This window comes from Triticum aestivum, chromosome 1A (genome assembly GCF_018294505.1).
Source record: "Triticum aestivum cultivar Chinese Spring chromosome 1A, IWGSC CS RefSeq v2.1, whole genome shotgun sequence".
In the NCBI taxonomy this organism is placed as follows: Eukaryota; Viridiplantae; Streptophyta; class Magnoliopsida; order Poales; family Poaceae; genus Triticum; species Triticum aestivum.
In genome coordinates, this window is record NC_057794.1 from 246146572 (window position 1) to 246167206 (window position 20635).

The following is a 20635-nucleotide window of genomic DNA, read 5'->3' on the forward strand; positions in this document are numbered from 1 at the left end:
GCCACCGTTGTGGTGTAATACCCTACTCCAGTGTGGTGTGGTGGATTGCTTCTTGGGCTGAGGATGAATAGTACAAGGGGAATAATAGCCTCCTGAGGAGAGGTGTTCTTGTGCTCGGTGAACTTGTGGTTGTTCTGGTCTCTCTTGGTCAGACCGATCGATTGATCCTCCTCCCTAACTATGGTGGTGGCTAGTCCTATTTATAGAGGCCCCGGTCCTCTCCCCAAATATTGAGTGGGAAGGGAGCCAACAACGGCCAATTTGAAAGGGGACAACTAGTAAAACTTATCCTGACAAAAGCAGTCTTCGCCTGTCAAAGGCTCTGGTGGTGATGCCGTCTTGGGCTCCACGGTGACCTCCTTCTTGTCATCCTTCTGGTCTTGGTCTTGTTGCACTGATATGGAAACCTTTGCTTGACGCCTCGGTACTCCGCGCCTGCGCCTGCTTCCTTTGCACCGAAGAGGAAATAAGGACACTGTGCACGCTGGCGCTCGCCTCGCCTTGGTCGTCATGGCTCACGTCACTAGAACCTCGCGAGGTTTGCCTGGCGTTGAACTCTCTGCCCCTCACGAGCCAGCCTCGTGAGGACACTCCTAAGGAGGTCTTGTGTCGTCCGCCTCGCGAGGGTCTTGAGTCTTTGCTGGTGAAGATGGGTCGTACGGGCCCGCTCAGAGAGCCACGCCATGGGCCGCAGGCAGGCAAGTCTGGGGATCCCCGTTCCCAGAACGCCAACAATACTCTTTTGTATAAAATCACTAAAATTATTAATCAACATTTCTTACTAAATGCCTCCGCATATTTAATAGTCCTATCCTCAAATAGAATCATTAAACAAGCAAACATATGCAAACATAATAGCAATCTGCCTAAACAGGATAGTCTGTGAAGAATGCAGAAAGATCCATACTTCCCTAGCTCCAAAAATCATGAAAGAAAATTCCCATTGTAGTAAATTTATCAAAGCTTATTATGCAAAAGGTTTCAACATTTTATCACATTTTGACTTTTCTTGGGAATTTTTGCAACAGTGGTAAACTTTCTGTTTTCAAAGAGCAACATGTAGACTTGTAAAATAGGCATAGTAAAGGCTATCAATGACACTTTTATTGAAATAAAAGATGCAAAACATTGTTCTAAATAACAGCAAGAAAATCCTAACAAAATAAATTGACGCTCCAAGCAAAACACATATCATGTGGTGAATAAAAATATAGCTCCAAGTAAAGTTACCGATGAACGAAGACGAAAGAGGGGATGCCATCCGGGGCATCCCCAAGCTTAGGCTCTTGGTTGTCCTTGAGTATTACCTCTAGGTGCCTTGGGCATTCCCAAGTTTAGGATCTTGCCACTCCTTATTCCATAGTCCATCGAATCTTTACCCAAAACTTGAAAACTTCACAACACAAAACTTAACAGAAAACTCGTAAGCTCCGTTAGTATAAGAAAATAAATCACCACTTCGGTACTGTTGTGAACTCATTCTAAATTCATATTGGTGTAATATCTACTGTATTCCAACTCATCTATGGTTCATACCCTCCGATACTACTTATAGATTCATCAAAATTAGCAAACAACACATAGAAAACAGAATCTGTCAAAATCAGAACAGTCTGTAGTAATCTGGATCAAACGTATACTTCTGTAACTCATAAAATTCTCAAATAAATTGGTGGACGTGAGGAATTTATCTATTAATCATCTTCAAAAAAAATTAACTAAATATCACTCTCCAATAAAAAATGGAAGCAATTCTCGCGAGCGCTAAAGTTTCTGTTTTTACAGCAAGATCAAAAAGACTTTCCCCAAGTCTTCCCAACGGTTCTACTTGGAACAAACACTAATTAAACACAAAAACACAACCAAAACATAGGCTAGATGAATTATTTATTTCTAAACAGGAGCAAAAAGCAACGAACAAAAATAAAATTGGGTTGCCTCCCAACAAGCGCTAACATTTAACGCCCCTAGCTAGGCATGATGATTTCAATGATGCTCACATAAAAGATAAGAATTGAAACATAAAGAGAGCATCATGAAGAATATGACTAGCACATTTAAGTCTAACCCACTTCCTATGCATAGGGATTTTGTGAGCAAACAACTTATGGGAACAATAATCAACTAGCATAGGAAGGCAAAACAAGCATAACTTCAAAACTTTAAGCACATAGAGAGGAAACTTGGTATTATTGCAACTCCTACAAGCATATATTCCTCCCTCATAATAAATTTCAGTAGAATCATGAATAAATTTAACAATATAACCATCACATAGGGCATTCTTTTCATGATCTACAAGCATAGAATTTTGATTAGTCTCCACATAAGAAAATTTCTTCTCATCAATAGTAGTGGGAGCAAACTCAACGAAATAACTATCATGTGAGGCATAATCCAATTGAAAACTAAAATCATGATGAAAAGTTTCATGGTTATCATTATTCTTTATAGCATACATGTCATCACAATAATCATCATAGATAGCAACTTTGTTCTCATAATCAATTGGAACCTCTTCCGAAATAGTGGATTCATCACTAAATAAAGTCATGACCTCTCCAAATCTACTTTCACCAATATAATCATCATAAATAGGAGGCATGATTTCATCATAATAAATTTTCTCATCAAAACTTGGGGGACAAAAAATATCATCTTCATCAAACATAGCTTCCCCAAGCTTGTGGCTTTGCATATTATTAGCATCATGGATATTCAAGGAATTCGTACTAACAACATTGCAATCATGATCATCATTCAAATATTTAGTGCCAAACATTCTAATGCATTCTTCTTCTAGCACTTGAGCACAATTATCGGAATCCTTATTTTCATGAAAGACATTGAAAAGATGAAGCATATGAGTCATCCTTAATTCCATTTTTTGTAGTTTTCTTTTATAGACTAAACTAGTGATAAAACAAGAAACTAAAAGATTCGATTGCAAGATCTAAAGATATACCTTCAAGCACTAACCTCCCCGGCAACGGCGCCAGAAAAGAGCTTGATGTCTACTACGCATCCTTCTTCTTGTAGACGTTGTTGGGCCTCCAAGTGCAGAGGTTTGTAGGACAGTAGCAAATTTCCCTCAAGTGGATGACCTAAGGTTTATCAATCCATGGGAGGCGTAGGTTGAACATGGTCTCTCTCAAATAACCCTGCAACCAAATAACAAAGAGTCTCTTGTGTCCCCAACACACCCAATACAATGGTAAATTGTATAGGTGCACTAGTTCGGCGAAGAGATGGTGATACAAGCGCAATATGGATGGTAGATATAGGTTTTTGTAATATGAAATTATAAAAGCAACAAGGTAACAAGTAATAAAAGTGAGCATAAACGGTATTGCAATGCTAGGAAACAAGGCCTAGAGTTCATACTTTCACTAGTGCAAGTTCTCTCAACAATAATAACATAATTGGATCATATAACTATCCCTCAAGATGCAACAAAGAGTCACTCCAAAGTCACTAATAGCGGAGAACAAATGAAGAGATTATGGTAGGGTACGAAACCACCTCAAAGTTATCCTTTCTAATCAATCTATTCAAGAGTCTGTAGTAAAATAACATGAAGCTATTCTTTCAGTTCTATCTATCACAGAGTTCGTACCAGAATAACACCTTAAGATACAAATCAACCAAAACCCTAATGTCACCTAGATACTCCAATGTCACCTCAAGTATCCGTGGGTATGATTATACGACATGCATCACACAATCTCAGATTCATCTATTCAACCAACACAAAGAACTTCAAAGAGTGCCCCAAAGTTTCTACCGGAGAGTCAAGATGAAAACGTGTGTCAACCCCTATGCATAAGTTCACAAGGTCACGGAACTCGCAAGTTGATCACCAAAACATACATCAAGTGGATCACGTGATATCCCATTGTCACCACAGATAAGCACATGCAAGACATACATCAAGTGTTCTCAAGTCCTTATAGACTCAATCCGATAAGATAACTTCAAAGGGAAACCTCAATTCATCACAAGAGAGTAGAGGGGGAGAAACATCATAAGATCAAACTATAATAGCAAAGCTCGCGATACATCAAGATCGTGCCAACTCAAGAACACGAGAGAGAGAGAGAGAGATCAAACACATAGCTACTGGTACATACCCTCAGCCCCAAGGGTGAACTACTCCCTCCATGTCATGGAGAGCGCCAGGATGATGAAGATGTCCACCAGAGAGGGATTCTCCCCTCCGGCAGGGTGCCGGAACGGGTCTAGATTGGTTTTCGGTGGCTACAGAGGCTTGCGGCGGCGGAACTCCCGATCTATTGTGTTCTATGATGTTTTTAGGGTATATGGACATATACAGGCGAAAGAAGTCGGTCAGGGGAGCCATGAGGGGCCCATGAGGGTGGGGGCGCGCCCAGGGGGTAGGGCACGCCTCCCTGCCTCGTGGCTTCCTCGAAGCTTCCCTGACATCTACTCCAAGTCTCCTGGATTGCTTTCGTTCCAAAAATAACTCTCCCGAAGGTTTCATTTCTTTTGGACTCCGTTTCATATTCCTTTTCTTCGAAACATTGAAACAGGCAAGAAAACAACATTTTGGGCTGGGCCTCCGGTTAATAGGTTAGTCCCATAATAATATAAAACTGTTTAGTAAATCCCATAAACATCCAAAACAGATAATATAATAGCATGAATACTTCATAAATTATAGATATGTTGGAGACGTATCACACCTCAAAGCTATTCTTTCCGTTCGATCTATTCAAGAGTTTGTACTAAAATAACACAAAGATATTCTTTCCGTTCGATCTATCCTAGATTTCGTACTAAAATAACCACAAAGCAAATTCATATTAATAATACTCAATCCAACACAAAGAACTACAAGGAGACCCCAAGGTTTATATCAGAGAAAAGATAATAAAAACATGCATCAACCCCTATGCATAGATTACCCCAATATCACCACGGGAATCTGCGAGTTGAATGCCAAAACACATATGAAGTGAGTCAATATGATACCCCATTGTCACCTCAAGTCTTCATACCACAAGACATACATCATGTGTTCTCATATCTGAATATTCAATCCGACAAGACAAAACTTCAAAGGGTAAAGATTCAATTCGTCACAACAAGAGTATATACGGGAGAAACATCATATGATCCAACTATATTAGCAAAGCCAATGATATAGATCACGAGAGAGAAAGAGAGATTAAACACATAGCTACTGGTACAAACCCTCAGCCCCGAGGGTGGACTACTCCCTCCTCATCATGGTGGCCGCCGGGATGATGCAGATGGCCACCGGAGATGATTCCCCCTCTGGCAGGGTGCCAGAACAGGTCTAGATTGGTTTTCGGTGCCTACGGAGCCTTGCGGCGACGGAACTTCTGATCTAGGTTAACCCCGAGGGGTTTCGGAATATTTGGGAATTTATAGTGCAAAGAAGGGGTACGGGAGGCCATCAAGGTGGGCATAACCCACCTAGGTGCGTCAGGGGGCCCTGGCATGCCCTGGTGGGTTGTGCCCCCCTAGGGGCACCCCTAGGTGCTGATCTGGCCCATCAGGAGTCTTTTGGTCCATAAAAAATCCACAAAAAGTTTCGCGGTGTTTGGACTCCGTTTGGTATTGATTTTCTGCGATGTAAAAAACAAGCAAAAGACAACAACTGGCACTGGGCACTGGGTCAATAGGTTATTCCCAAAACATGATATAAAGTTGCTATAAAATGATTGTAAAACATCCCAGAATCATAATATATTGGCACGAATACTTCATAAATTATAGATACGTTGGAGACGTATCAAGGGGCTGTTTGGGTCTTGCCGGGGGTAGCCAAAATATTGGCGACCCTTTTGTCCACCCGTGCCTTTGCCACCGATGAATGAGGAAGAGCTTGGGTGCTCATGCATCCTCCAGCGCACGCGTTGGAGACGAGCTCGCACAAGCTGTGCTTTTTTTTGTCCCATAACGCTACCCGAGCTGGCCGCAGACTGACTGGCGACCCACAAATTATGCCATCCAACCATAGCCGCACACATTCTGACAATAACTCAACCAACCGGACGAAATTCATGCAAACACGACAATATTTCATATAAATAGTGAAGCAATTCATATAAGAAATCGGATTTTCATATAAAGATGGCGGATTTCATTACGTTCAAATCAACTAAGCGGTGCTACTCCTGAACAACACAGGTATAATAATACCTAGCCTAAATGGTCGCCCGCAGATCCATTTGTTCTCCTCATGTGCGGCAGCACGATCACCGGACTGTCGGGAGCCCCGGAGGTATATGCTTCAGCGCAAGGGACGACTCGCTTCCCCACCACTCAACTGAAATCGTTGGCTGATGCCCAAGATGGAGTCTGAAGGGGGCTTCTCCGCTTTTGTGGAGCCCATGCGGGGTCGACGAAGGTCCTTGCAACAGAAGGATCTAGCAAGACACCTGCTATGTACGCCGGCGTCGCCTTTGCGGTGGCCTTCATGGGACCCAAGCGGCGGCAGCCTCCCGTGTTCTACTTCTCCTCGATGATGGTGGCGAACACGGAGGCGCTGGCCACTGACTCGTCGCTCTCCGCGCACCCGGCTTTTGTCTCTACTTACATGGCGCCGCCACAGGCCTGGGAGTCTCGGCCACAAAAGCGGGAGACGTGGTCGTAGAAATGGCAGGCGTGGTACGAGGCGGCGGCGTGGACGGCAGCGACGATGCCCGTGCTCCCCGCCGTGCCGGTGTGGAACAGCTTGACGCTCCTCGTCGAGCTGGCTTGGAGCGGCGAGTTGCTGAACGACGCGCCGGCTTGGGGCGGCAAATGGCTCCGTTGGGCGAGGGGACGGAGGTGGATGATACGTCTCCAACGTATCTATAATTTTTGATTGCTCCATGCTATATTATCTACTGTTTTGGACATTATTGGGCTTTATTATCGACTTTTATATTATTTTTGGGACTAACCTATTAACCGGAGGCCCAGCCCAGAATTGTTGTTTTTTGCCTGTTTTAGGGTTTTGAAGAAAAGGAATATCAAATGGCGTCCAAACGGAATGAAACCTTCAGGAACGTGATTTTCTCAACAAACAAGACCCGGGAGACTTGGACCCTACATCAAGAAAGAAAAGAGGAGGCCACGAGGTAGGGGGGCGCGCCTACCCCCCCCCCCCCAGGCGCGCCCTCCACCCTTGTGGGCCCCCTGTTGCTCCACCGACGTACTCCTTCCTCCTATATATACCCACGTACCCCCAACCGATAAGATACGGAGCCAAAACCCTAATTCCACCGCCGCAACTTTTTGTACCCACGAGATCCCATCTTGGGGCCTGTTTCGGAGCTCCGCCGGAGGGGGCATCGAACATGAAGGGCTTCTACATCAACACCATAGCCCCTCCGATGTAAGTGTGAGTAGTTTACCTCAGACCTACGGGTCCATAGTTAGTAGCTAGATGGCTTCTTCTCCTTTTTGGATCTCAATACAATGTTCCCCCCTCTCTTGTGGAGAACTATTCGATGTAATCTTCTTTTTGCGGTGTGTTTGTTGAGACCGATGAATTGTGGGTTTATGATCAAGTCTATCTATGAATAATATTTGAATCTTCCCTGAATTCTTTTATGTATGATTGGTTATCTTTGCAAGTCTCTCCGAATTATCAGTTTGGTTTGGCCTACTAGATTGATCTTTCTTGCAATGGGAGAAGTGCTTAGCTTTGGGTTCAATCTTGCGGTGTCCTTTCCCAGTGACAGTAGGGGCAGCAAGGCATGTATTGTATTGTTGCCATCGAGGATAACAAGATGGGGTTTTCATCATATTGCATCAGTTTATCCCTCTACATCATGTCATCTTGCTTAAGGTGTTACTTTGTTTTTAACTTAATACTCTAGATGCATGCTGGATAGCGGTCGATGAGTGGAGTAATAGTAGTAGATGCAGGCAGGAGTCGGTCTACTTGTCTCGGACGTGATGCCTATATACATGATCATACCTAGATATTCTCATAACTATGCTCAATTCTGTAAATTGCTCAACAGTAATTTGTTCACTCACCGTAGAATACTTATGCTCTCGAGAGAAGCCACTAGTGAAACCTATGGCCCCTGGGTCTATCTTTATCATATTAATCTCCTACTACTTAGTTATTTCCTTTGCTATTTACTTTGCCTTTATTTTACTTTGCATCTTATCATAAAAATACCAAAAATATTATCTTATCATATCTATCAGATCTCACTCTCGTAAGTGGCCTTATAAGGATTGACAACCCCTATTTGCGTTGGTTGCGAGGATTTATTTGTTTTGTGCAGGTACGAGGGACTAGCGCGTAGCCTCCTACTGGATTGATACCTTGGTTCTCAAAAACTGAGGGAAATACTTACACTAATTTGCTGCATCATCCCTTCCTCTTTGGGGGAAAACCAACGCAGTGCTCAAGAGGTAGCAAGAAGGATTTCTGGCGCCGTTGCCGGGGAGGTCTACGCAAAAGTCAACATACCAAGTACCCATCACATACCCTTATCTCCCGCATTACATTATTTGCCATTTGCCTCTGGTTTTCCTCTCCCCCACTTCACCCTTGCCGTTTTATTCACCCTCTCTCTCTCTATCCTCCCTCTCTTTCTCTATTTGCCTCTTTTTGCCTGCTTGCTTTTTTTTTGCTTGTGTGTTAGTTTGCTTGCTTGTCACCATGGCTTAAGATAATACTAAATTGTGTGACTTCACCAATACCAACAACAATGATTTTATTAGCACTCCGATTGCTCCTCTTACCGATGCTGAATCTTGTGAAATTAATACTGCTTTGCTGAATCTTGTCATGAAAGATCCGTTTTCTGGCCTTCCTAGTGAAGATGCCGCTACCCATCTAAATAGCTTCGTTGATTTGTGTGACATGCAAAAGAAGAAAGATGTGGATAATGATATTGTTAAATTGAAGCTATTTCCTTTTTCGCTTAGAGCTCGGGCTAAAGCTTGGTTTTCATCTTTGCCTAAAAATAGTATTGATTCATGGAACAAGTGCAAAGATGCTTTTATCTCTAAGTATTTTCCTCCCGCTAAGATCATCTCTCTTAGAAACGATATTATGAATTTTAAGCAACTTGATCATGAACATGTTGCACAAGCTTGGGAGAGAATGAAATTAATGATATGTAATTGCCCTACTCATGGTTTAAATTTGTGGATGATTATACAAAAATTTATGCCGGATTGAATTTTGCTTCTAGAAATCTTTTAGATTCGGCCGCGGGAGGCACTTTTATGGAAATCACTTTAGGAGAAGCTACTAAACTCCTAGATAATATTATGGTTAATTATTCTCAATGGCATACTGAAAGATCTACTAATAAAAAGGTGCATGCAACAGAAGAAATTAATGTTTTGAGTGGAAAGATGGATGAACTTATGAAATTATTTGCTAATAAGAGTGTTTATTCTGATCCTAATGATATGCCCTTGTCTACTTTGATTGAGAATAATAATGAATCTATTGATGTGAATTTTGTTGGTAGGAACAATTTTCGTAACAACGCGTATAGAGGAAATTTCAACCCTAGGCCTTATCCTAGTAATTCCTCTAATAATTATGGTAATTCCTACAACAATTCTTATGGAAATTATAATAAGATGCCCTCTGATTTTGAATCTAATATTAAAGAATTTATTACTTCGCAAAAGAATTTCAATGCTATGATTGAAGAAAAATTGCTTAAGATTGATGATTTGCCAAGGAACGTTGATAGAATTTCTCTTGATGTTGATTCTTTGAAATGTAGATCTATTCCACCTAAGCATGATATCAATGAGTCTCTCAAAGCCATGAGAATTTCCATTGATGAGTGCAAAGAAAGAACCGCTAGGATGCGTGCTAAGAAAGATGCCTTTATAAGAGCGTGTTCTTCTAGTTCCTTTGAAAATAAATATGAAGATCTAAAAGTTATTGATGTGTCACCTATTAAATCTTTGTTTTGCAATATGAATCTTGATAATGATGGGACTGAATATGATCCACCTTTACCTAGAAGGCGTTCCAAGAATTCGAATTTGTTGATCTTGATGCTAAAATTGATAAAAGTGGGATTGAAGAAATTAAAACCCTAGATGTTGCTAAACCCACTATTATGGATTTCAAGGAATTTAACTATGAAAATTGCTCTTTGATTGATTGTATTTCCTTGTTGCAATCCGTGCTAAATTCTCCTCACGCTTATAGTCAAAATAAAGCGTTTACTAAACATATCGTTGATGCCTTGATGCAATCTTATGAAGAAAAACTTGAATTGGAAGTTTCTATCCCTAGAAAACTTTATGATGAGTGGGAACCAACTATTAAAATTAAAATTAAAGATCATGAATGCTATGCTTTATGTGATTTGGGTGCTAGTGTTTCCACGATTCCAAAGACTTTGTGTGATTTGTTAGGTTTCCGTGATTTTGATGATTGCTCTCTAAACTTGCACCTTGCGGATTCCACTATTAAGAAACCTATGGGAAGAATTAATGATGTTCTTATTGTTGCAAATAGGAATTATGTGCCTGTAGATTTTATTGTTCTTGAGATAGATTGCAATCCTTCGTGTCCTATTATTCTTGGTAGACCTTTCCTTAGAACGATTGGTGCAATTATTGATATGAAGGAAGGAAATATTAGATTCCAATTTCCATTAAGGAAAGGCATGGAACACTTTCCTAGAAAGAAAATCAAATTACCTTATGAATCTATTATGAGATCCACTTATGGATTGCCTACCAAAGATGACAATACCTAGATCTATTCGTGCTTGTTATGCCTATCTAGGGGCGTTAAATGATAGCGCTTGTTGGGAGGCAACCCAATTTTATTTTTATTCCTTGCTTTTTGATCCTGTTTAGTAATAAATAATTTATCTAGCCTTTGTTTTTGTTGTGTTTTTTGTGTTTAATTATTGTTTGTTCCAAGTAGAACCGTTGGGAAGACTTGGGGAAAGTCTTGTTGAACTTGCTGTAAACAAATAGAAACTTTAGCGCTCACGAGAACTGCTGTCCTTTTTATTTGGAAAGTGCTATTTAGTTAATTCTTTTTGAAGATGATTACTAGATAACTTACTCACGTCCAGCAATTTAGTTTATAATTTTTGGGGTTCCAGATATTGCGCTAGCTACAGATTACTACAGACTGTTCTGTTTTTGACAGATTCTGTTTTTCGTGTGTTGTTTGCTTATTTTGATGAATCTATGGCTAGTAAAATAGTTTATAAACCATAGAGAAGTTGGAATACAGTAGGTATAACACCAATATAAATAAAGAATGAGTTCATTACAGTACCTTGAAGTGGTCTTTTATTTTCTTTCGCTAACGGAGCTCACGAGATTTTCTACTTTAAGTTTTGTGTTGTGAAGTTTTCAAGTTTTGGGTAAAGATTTGATGGATTACAGAACAAGGAGTGGCAAGAGCCTAAGCTTGGGGATGCCCATGGCACCCCCAAGATAATCTAAGGACACCTAAAAGCCAAAGCTTGGGGATGCCCCGGAAGGCATCCCCTCTTTCATCTACTTCTATCGGTAACTTTACTTGGAGCTATATTTTTATTCGCCACATGATATGTGTTTTGCTTGGAGCGTATTGTATTATTTGAGCTTTGCTTTTTAGTTTACCACAATCATCCTTGCTGTACACACCTTTTGAGAGAGCCATACATGATTTGGAATTTGTTAGAATACTCTATGTGCTTCGCTTATATCTTTTGAGTTATATAGTTTTTCTCTAGTACTTCACTTATATCTTTTAGAGCATGGTGGTGGATTTGTTTTATAGAAACTATTGATCTCTCATGCTTCACTTAGATTATTTTGAGATTATTAATAGCATGGTAATTTTCTTAAAATCCTAATATGCAAGGTATTCAAAGTTAGTAAAATTTTCTTAAGAGTGTTTTGAATACTAAGAGAAGTTTGATGCTTGATGATTGTTTTGAGATATGAAGGTAATAATATCAAAGTCGTGCTAGTTGGGTAGTTGTGAAATTGAGAAATACTTGTGTTGAAGTTTGCAAGTCCCGTAGCATGCACGTATGGTAAACGTTATGCAACAAATTTGAAACATGAGGTGTTATTTGATTGTCTTCCTTATGAGTCGCGGTCGGGGACGAGTGATGGTCTTTTCCTACCAATCTATCCCCCTAGGAGCATGTGCGTAGTACCGAGGTTTTTGATGACTTGCAGATTTTTGCAATAAGTATGTGAGTTCTTTATGACTAATGTTGAGTCCATGGATTATACACACTCTCACCCTTCCATCCTTGTTAGCCTCTTCGGTACCGTGCATTGCCCTTTCTCACATTGAGAGTTGGTGCAAACTTCGCCGGTGCATCCAAACCCCGTGATATGATACGCTCTTTGACACATAAGCCTCCTTATATCTTCCTCCAAACAGCCACCATACCTATCTATTATGGCATTTCCATAGCCATTCCGAGATATATTGCCATGCAACTTTCCATCATTCTGTTCATCATGACACATTCATTATTGTCATATTGCTTAGCATGATCATGTAGTTGACATAGTATTTGTGGCAAAGCCTCCATTCATAATTCTTTCATACATGTCACTCTTGGTCCATTGCATATCCCGGTACACCACCGGAGGCATTCATATAGAGCCATACTTTGTTCTAGTATCGAGTTGTAATCATTGAGTTGTAAATAAATAGAAGTGTGATGATCATCATTTTCTAGAGCATTGTCCCAAGTGAGGAATATAAAAAAAAAGAGAAAGGTCATAAAAAATAGAAAGGCCATAAAAAAGATAAGGCCCAAAAACATGAGAGAAAAAGAGAGGAGGGACAATGTTACTATCCTTTGCCACACCTGTGCTTCAAAGTAGCACCATAATCTTCATGATAGAGAGTCTCATGTTTTGTCACTTTCATATACTAGTGGGAATTTTCATTATAGAACTTGGCTTGTATATTCCAACAATGGGCCTCCTCGAGTGCCCTAGGTCTTCGTGAGCAAGCAAGTTGGATGCACACCCACTAGTTTCTTTTGTTGAGCTTTCATACATTTATAGCTCTAGTGCATCCGTTGCATGGCAATCCCTACTCCTTGCATTAACATCAATCGGTGGGCATCTCCATAGCCCATTGATTAGCCTCATTGATGTGAGACTTTCTCCTTTTTTGTCTTCTCCACATAACCCCCTCATTATATTCTATTCCACCCATAGTGCTATGTTTATGGCTCACGCTCATATATTGCATGAAAGTGTATAGGTTTGAGATTACTAAAGTATGAAACAATTGATTGGCTTGTCATCGGGGTTGTGCATGATGAGAGCATTCTTGTGCGACGAAAATGAAACATGACTAAACTATATGATTTTGTAGGGATGAACTTTCTTTGGCCATGTTATTTTGAGAAGACATAATTGCTTTGTTAGTATGCTTGAAGTATTATTATTTCTATGTCAATATGAACTCTTGTCTTGAATCTTTCGGATCTGAATATTCATACCACAATTAAGAAGAATTACATTAAAATTATGCCAAGTAGCACTCCACATCAAAAATTCTGTTTTTATCATTTACCTACTCGAGGACGAGCAGGAATTAAGCTTGGGGATGCTTGATACATCTCCAACGTATCTATAATTTTTGATTGATCCATGCTATATTATCTACTGTTTCGGACATTATTGGGCTTTATTATCCACTTTTATATTATTTTTGGGACTAACCTATTAACCAGAGGCCCAGACCAGAATTGTTGTTTTTTTTGCCTGTTTTAGGGTTTCGAAGAAAAGAAATATCAAACGGAGTCCAAATGGAATGAAACCTTCGGGAACATGATTTTCTCAACGAACAAGACCCGGGAGACTTCCACCCTACGTCAAGAAAGAAAAGAGGAGGCCACGAGGTAGGGGGCGCACCTACCCCCCCCCCCCAAGCACGCCCTCCACCCTCGTGGGTCCCCTGTTGCTCCACCGATGTACTCCTTCCTCCTATATATACCTACGTACCCCCAAACGATCAGATATGGAGCCAAAACCCTAATTCCACTGCCGCAACTTTCTGTATCCACGAGATCCCATATTGGGGCATGTTCCGGAGCTCCGCCAGAGGGGGCATCGATCATGGAGGGCTTCTACATCAACACCATAGCCCCTCCGATGAAGTGTGAGTAGTTTGCCTCAGACCTACGGGTCCATAGTTAGTAGCTAGATGGCTTATTCTCTCTTTTTGGATCTCAATACAATGTTCTCCCCCTCTCTTGTGGAGAACTATTCGATGTAATCTTCTTTTTGCGGTGTGTTTGTTGAGACCGATGAATTGTGGGTTTATGATCAAGTCTATCTATGAATAATATTTGAATCTTCTCTGAATTCTTTTATGTATGATTGGTTATCTTTGCAAGTCTCTTCGAATTATCAGTTTGGTTTGGCCTACTAGATTGATCTTTCTTGCAATGGGAGAAGTGCTTGGCTTTGGGTTCAATCTTGCGGTGTCCTTTCCCAGTGACAGTAGGGGCAGCAAGGCACGTATTGTATTGTTGCCATCGAGGATAACAAGATGGGGTTTTCATCATATTGCATGAGTTTATCCCTCTACATCATGTCATCTTGCTTAAGGCGTTACTCTGTTTTTAACTTAATACTCTAGATGCATGCTGGATAGCGGTCGATGAGTGGAGTAATAGTAGTAGATGCAGGCAGGAGTCGGTCTACTTGTCTCGGACGTGATGCCTATATACATGATCACACCTAGATATTCTCATAACTATGCTCAATTCTGTCAATTCCTCAACAGTAATTTGTTCACCCACCGTAGAACACTTATGCTCTCGGGAGAAGCCACTAGTGAAACCTATGGCCCCGGGTCTATCTTTATCATATTAATCTCCTACTACTTAGTTATTTCCTTTGCTATTTACTTTGCCTTTATTTTACTTTGCATCTTTATCATAAAAATACCAAAAATATTATCTTATCATATCTATCAGATCTCACTCTCGTAAGTGGCCTTATAGGGATTGACAACCCCTATTTGCGTTGGTTGCGAGGATTTATTTGTTTTGTGCAGGTACGAGGGACTAGCGCGTAGCCTCCTACTGGATTGGTACCTTGGTTCTCAAAAACTGAGGGAAATACTTACGATACTTTGCTGCATCATCCCTTCATCTTCGGGGAAAACCAACGCAGTGCTCAAGAGGTAGCACTGGATCAGCGAGCTGCATAGCTCGTATCCAGCGGGCTCGGTGGGCCACCTAGCTGGCTTGGATGCCGGATAACTACTCTTCATAAGCCATTGTAAGAGTGGAGAAATGGTGAAGGAGGAGATATGGGAGCGGCGGAGGTGTGCTATTCTTGGTCGGTGTCTGGCCTCATTTAAATAGGAGATTACGAGAAAACATGCCTGTGCGTTGCAACGGGAGGTGAATATCACATGTCCTAGTATAGTAGACATGCCTCAACACCTCCCTTCCTCAGAGCCACGTTCTCTATTTTAACACGGTGGCCCATTATATCCCCACTTGCCAGCTTCATTGTGTCAAGTTGAAACAAAAGGCCCACTTGCCTGCTTCATTGTGTCAAGTTGAAACAAAAGGTGCTTGAAACAAAAGGTGTCCAAAAGTAGGTGTTTACCTTTTTTTGCAAAGCTTAGTATAGAGAATGCAATACGTGCTTGTCCCGCTTGTTTCTTCTTTGTTGCATCTTTGCAAATGTAACATGTGATGCATCTGCATTGTTGCCTTGCGATGGATGTTATCCGTTGTCGGGCCTTCTCTTCTCAAGTGTCAATGCCGCATCAAAAAACTTGGCCTTCTGGTTTTCAAGAATTTCATACTTCTGTGACCCCACATTATCCATAGACTGATAGCAAAATCCTTAATCGATCATGTCCTTCAAGTCGCATGTTGCTTTCTACCATATTGTTTTAAATGAAGGCCACTAGTGCATTGTTTTTCCTCTCCCGATCGATCTAAACTTCAAAGTTTGGGTCCTCACATAGTACCTGTCTCCTTCACATTTGAATTGACGTATAATTCAAATATAGAATATGATAGTTGCAGGCACACCTCGTTCATATGTATGTGCACATCACGGTTCCAGCACTTCGTTGCGGAAGGCGGCAGACGGCGGGAAGGAGCGTTGGTGTTGGCAGACAGGAACCCTAGGCGTGATTTATTTCCTCGCAAGAGAAGGGAGGCAAGAGCAAATCCATTCAGTAGGAGTGACAGGAAGGGGAGCGAGTTATGAGTCGAAGTGATTAAATATGCTGGATAACTAAACATCATGCAAAAAAGGGTAAGAAAAACCAAAAACAAAAGAAATAAGAGTTGTCCCATGGGTGCTGAGTACACGGCAAAGAAAAACATGCCAACATGCCAACATGCACTCCCCGCAAAAAAAACATGCCAACATGCAAGCGCACCTTTTTCTTAAGAAAACATGCAAGTGCACTCAAGAGAAGATGGATCGATCACAATGCCTGTGTCGACAAAATTTGTTGGATTTTCGTTTTTTGAAAACGAAGATGTGTTTTATATTGTTATAAACTTTTTTTTGCTGGGCATCCTTGGTTAACCTTGGTCATCCTAGCCCACTTACATGGGTTGGGCTGCTACGATTGCAATTACAATGAAGCTCAACATGCATGTTCTCGTGGGATTCCTCCCACCATTGTCATCCTTCCTTTCACATTTCCCTTAGCCATATCATGCACGTCTTTTTTAAGAAACTCCTGAGCATGTCCAATCCCTGTCACGTGAATCCATCCCCACATAATTCCTTATAATTATTATTTTTTGTGAACTTTCCTTTTTATAATTGTTGATCCTTCCTTTAATACACCCCAGCAATTCCTTTAAACTGTTGATCCTTCCTTTATAATACACCCCACCAACACATCCAATCCTTGCCATGTGAATGTCCTTGAAATCCATCCCCACTAAGAAGGCCACCCAATTCCTTTTAATTGTTATTCCGCAAAAAAAATCCTTTTAATTATTCTTGTTTCCTTTAATACACCCCCACCAAGACAACCCACAAAATTTCTTTTAATTGCCGAAATGCATCCTTCCTTTAATGCCTCCAAGAGGACCTGCAATTCCTTTTCACCAGTTCTCATCTTGCCGATATTTCATGTAACTTACAAAGTATATAAATTGATAGAAATCCAATCACTTTAAAGCCGCGAGGTGGGACAAATTAATATCCATATGTTAGCCTAGTTGGTTGCAGCTATCTGTACAACAGGGAAGATCGTGAGTTTGATTCTCACACAACCATTTTCTTAGTGCTCCATGGGTGGCCCATGAACACCCCGTTCTGTTCGAAAAAAGGCCCATAAAACAAATATTTTTTATCACTTGATGATGGACGGACGATTTTTTTGAGAAAATCCCAACAAAACAAATTATCATTTATCAATTGAATTGAATAGACCGACGAAAAAATAATTTGGTTGGGGGCTGGTGCGCATGTGGAGGCCCAACTGGGCTAGACGGATTGAGCAGAAATAGAGAGGATGGCCTACTTCTTTTTTGGACGTAGAACAAAGCTAGCGCAGTTGGCCTGGTCATATGGTACGTACCCATGAGGTCGTGAGTTCGACACCACCACGGCTTTAATTTTTCCTTTTCCTCAGAAAGGTTGTGCGCAAGCTATGGGCCTCTGGCCCAAGCGACGAAATTTTAGATGGAAGCACTTTTTATTTTCTAGCGGTCGAACGCCCAAAAATTTAGTACCACCTTGAATAGAAAGAAATTCTAATATATTTCGGCGGTGAACGGATGAAAAATTTGGAGAAACACACCTTGCTTTATTAGTAGGTATAGAAATAGGCAGCGGACGGGAGGAGCTCGGCCGGTGTTGCGTTTAATGTCGGTCCGGTCATGAACGGACATGTGTCCGAAGTGGATTTCTCGGCTTCCACGCGGGTTTCATGGAGGCGTTTGAATACAACAAGGAGGCATGTTCAGGCAGGCGGGCAGCAAGTGGCGCCCTCGACTCTGACATAGGACACCGCGTCGTTCTTCATCTGATGTGTGGGCTCGTTGGGTACCTGGCCTGCATGTCAGTGACCCAACGTAGGCAGTGCATGGCAGAGGAGCTTTTGGTGGGCCAGGGCAGTGAGAAGCATTCATTTCATAAACCGATGATTGTTCATTGAGTGTGACGTCATCTAAATCATGTAGGTTGATAAGCCTACTATATAATGTAAGGGGATTTTAAAATTTTCATATATACGTTGATTACCCGTTTGATATGTTGTGATTCATAAAGACCGCTTCAAACATCAATGTTCTGCTTATCATAGATAAGATTGATTAATACCCGTAACAATCCATGTCCATAACAAAAGGTGCATGCACATATAGGTTGAGCATGTGTCTTGTGTCGTGTGTTGTATGCATGCAGGCGTGCGAGTGTTGCGTGCGTGCATGTGTATGTTTCAGTGTTGAATGCATGTGTGCGTGTGTGCATGTGTTCGTGAGTGCATGTGTACATGTCAGTATAGCATGCCTGCATGCATGCGTGTGTTCGTGCGAGTGTTGCTTGTGTGCATGTGTACGTGTGAGTATTGCATGCATGCATGCGGGCGTTGTAGGCGTGTTTGTGCACATGTGTGATGTGTTTGTATTCACCACAGTGGCTCGTGCATGCGTGCAATTAAAGCGGCCAGCTCAGCACATCATCACAAGGCAATCCTTGTCCGCTATGGTTAGGGGGCGTGGGCTGCCAACCAGAGGTCTCACAACTTTGAAATCCCCACCGACCACTAATTTATTACCATTTCCGTCTTTCATATACGCGCTGACGGGTGGGCCCTACATGAAGGAAATATTCCCTAGAGGCAATAATAAAGTTGTTATTTATATTTCCTTATATCATGATAAATTTTTATTATTCATGCTAGAATTGTATTAACCGAAAACTTAGTACGTGTGTGAACACATAGACAAACAAAGTGTCCCTAGTATGCCTCTACTTGACTAGCTCGTTAATCAAAGATGGTTAAGTTTCCTAGCCATAGACATGTGTTGTCATTTGATGAACGGGATCACATCATTAGAGAATGATGTGATGGGCAAGACCCATCCGCTAGCTTAGCACTATGATCGCTTAGTTTATTGCTATTGCTTTCTTCATGCCTTATACATGTTCCTATGACTATGAGATTATGCAACTCCCGAATACCGGAGGAACACTTAGTGTGCTATCAAACGTCACAACATAACTGGGTGATCATAAATATGCTCTACAGGTGTCTCTGATGGTGTTTGTTGAGTTGGCATAGATCGAGATTAGGATTTGTCACTCCGATTATCGGAGAGGTATCTCTGGGCCCTCTCGGTAATGCACATCACTATAGGCCTTGCAAGCAATGTGACTAATGAGTTAGTTGCGGGATGATGCATTACGGAACGAGTAAAGAGACTTGCCAGTAACGAGATTGAACTAGGTTTGGTGATACCGATGATCGAATCTCGGGCAAGTAACATACCGATGACAAAGGGAACAACGTACGTTGTTATGCGGTTTGACCGATAAAGATCTTCGTAGAATATGTAGGAGCCAATATGAGCATCCAGGTTCCGCTATTGGTTATTGACTGGAGATGTGTCTTGGTCATGTCTACATAGTTCTCGAACCCGTAGGGTCCGCATGCTTAACGTTCGATGACGATTTGTATTATGAGTTATGTGATTTGATGTACCGAAGTTTGTCCGGAGTCCCGGATGAGATCACAGACATGACGAGGAGTCTCGGAATGGGCGAGAGGTAAAGATTCATATATTGGAAGGTTGCATTTGGACATCGGAATGGTTCCGAATGGTTCGGGTATTTTTCCGGAGTGTTGTGAGGTTACCGGAACCTCCCGGGGGAAGTTATGGGCCTTATGGGCCATAAGAGGGAAGCACACCATCCCACAAGGGGCTGGTGCACCCCCGCCCCTTGGGCAGGAGGCCGATTCGGACTAGGAGAAGGGGACCCCCCCTTTCCTTCTCCTTCTCTCTTCCCCCTTTCCTACTCTGCGTGGGAGGTGGAATCCTACTAGGACTAGGGAGTCCTAGTAGGACTCCACACCTTGGCGCACCCTCCTAGGGCTAGATGCCTCTCCCTCTCCCCCCTTTATATACGGAGGCAGGGGGCACCCCAAAGACACACAAGTTGATCTTTAGTCGTGCGTGGTGCCCCCCTCCATAGTTTTACACCTCGGTTATATTGTCGTAGTGCTTAGGCGAAGCCCTGCGCCGACAACTTCATCATCACTATCACCATGCCGTCGTGCTGACGGAACTCTCCCTTGGCCTCAACTGGATCAAGAGTTCGAGGGACATCACCGAGCTGAACATGTGCAGATCATGGAGGTGTCGTACATTCAGTACTTGAATCGGTTGGATCACAAAGGCGTTCGACTACATCAACTGCATTACTAAACGCTTCCGCTTTCGGTCTACGAGGGTACATAGACACACTCTCCCCTCTCGTTGCTATGCATCTCCTAGATAGATCTTGTGTGATCATAGATAATTTTTTTGAAATACTATGTTCCCCAACAGTGGCATCCGAGCCAAGTCTATGCGTAGATGTTATATGCACGAGTAGAACATAAAGAGTTCTAGGCGATAATAGTCATACTGCTTACCAGCATGTCATACACTACTAGGGAAAACCCTAGCAG